The sequence below is a fragment of the Oncorhynchus clarkii genome, chromosome 17 (assembly GCF_045791955.1).
Source record: "Oncorhynchus clarkii lewisi isolate Uvic-CL-2024 chromosome 17, UVic_Ocla_1.0, whole genome shotgun sequence".
NCBI classification, from domain to species: Eukaryota; Metazoa; Chordata; class Actinopteri; order Salmoniformes; family Salmonidae; genus Oncorhynchus; species Oncorhynchus clarkii.
The window spans coordinates 48,586,274-48,587,322 of NC_092163.1; positions in this window are offsets into that span (position 1 = coordinate 48,586,274).

Sequence of the window (1,049 nt, forward strand, 5' to 3'; positions counted from 1 at the left end):
TATGTTTAGTCAAGTCAACCAGCATCTTTTCCCCGTTCTCCTTTTTATAGTCCTCCCGGTTTTGACCCTTGCCTGTTTCTGGACTCTGTACCCGCCCGCCTGACCATTCTGAATGCCTTGACCACGAGCCTGCCAGACACTCTGTACCTCCTGGACTCTGATCTGGTTTTGACATTTTTGCCTGTCCACGACCCTTCTCTTGCCTACCCCTTTGGATTATTAAACATTGTAAGACTCCAACCATCTGCCTCCTGTGTCTACATCTGGGTCTCACCTTGTGCCTTGATACACCCAGACTCTCCAAAGAAGATACTAAGGCAATAGATTACGCTTCACTATAAAATAAGAAGAACATCTAAGTAAAGGACACCATAGACACAACACATACCATCACCCAAAACACAATCCGGACTCGCTGACAAAAACACATAAAAATGCCACTACAACATTTTGTTTGTGCATACTCCAGAAGGGCGTATTGCTTGTGGGGCTCCTGAGTGGTGCAGTGGTCTAAGGCACTGTATCTCAGTGCTAGAGGTGTCACTACAGACCCTGGCTCAATTCCAGGCTCTATCGCTGTGATTGGGAGTCCCAGAGGGCGGTGCACAATTGGCCCAGCATTGTTAGGGTTTGGCCGGGATAGGCCGTCATTGTAAATAAGAATTTGTTCTTAACTGACTTGCCTGGTTAAATAAATAAATTGTAGTACAGTTCTTCTTTTTATTTGCCAACAGCGCCCTCTAGTAGGAGAAAGATGAACTGCCCAACTGGCTTCCCAATTTAGAGAATGGCTAGGGTCTATTTCTACCATTCTCCCTGAAGTGTGCAATCATTCACTCCCCCTTGTGGATTAAAAAGGAATGGACTGGTTTAATAAATATACATATAACACATATAATTTTTTCCATAGAAAAAAAAATTACTCGATTTTAATTTTGTCACATGCACAGGGTCGCAGATGTAGTTGCAGTGTAGCGAGAAAATTATTAAGCACCGAGTTCAAACAGTGCAGGTGTGAATAAAACAACAACAAATATACGAATAAAAAT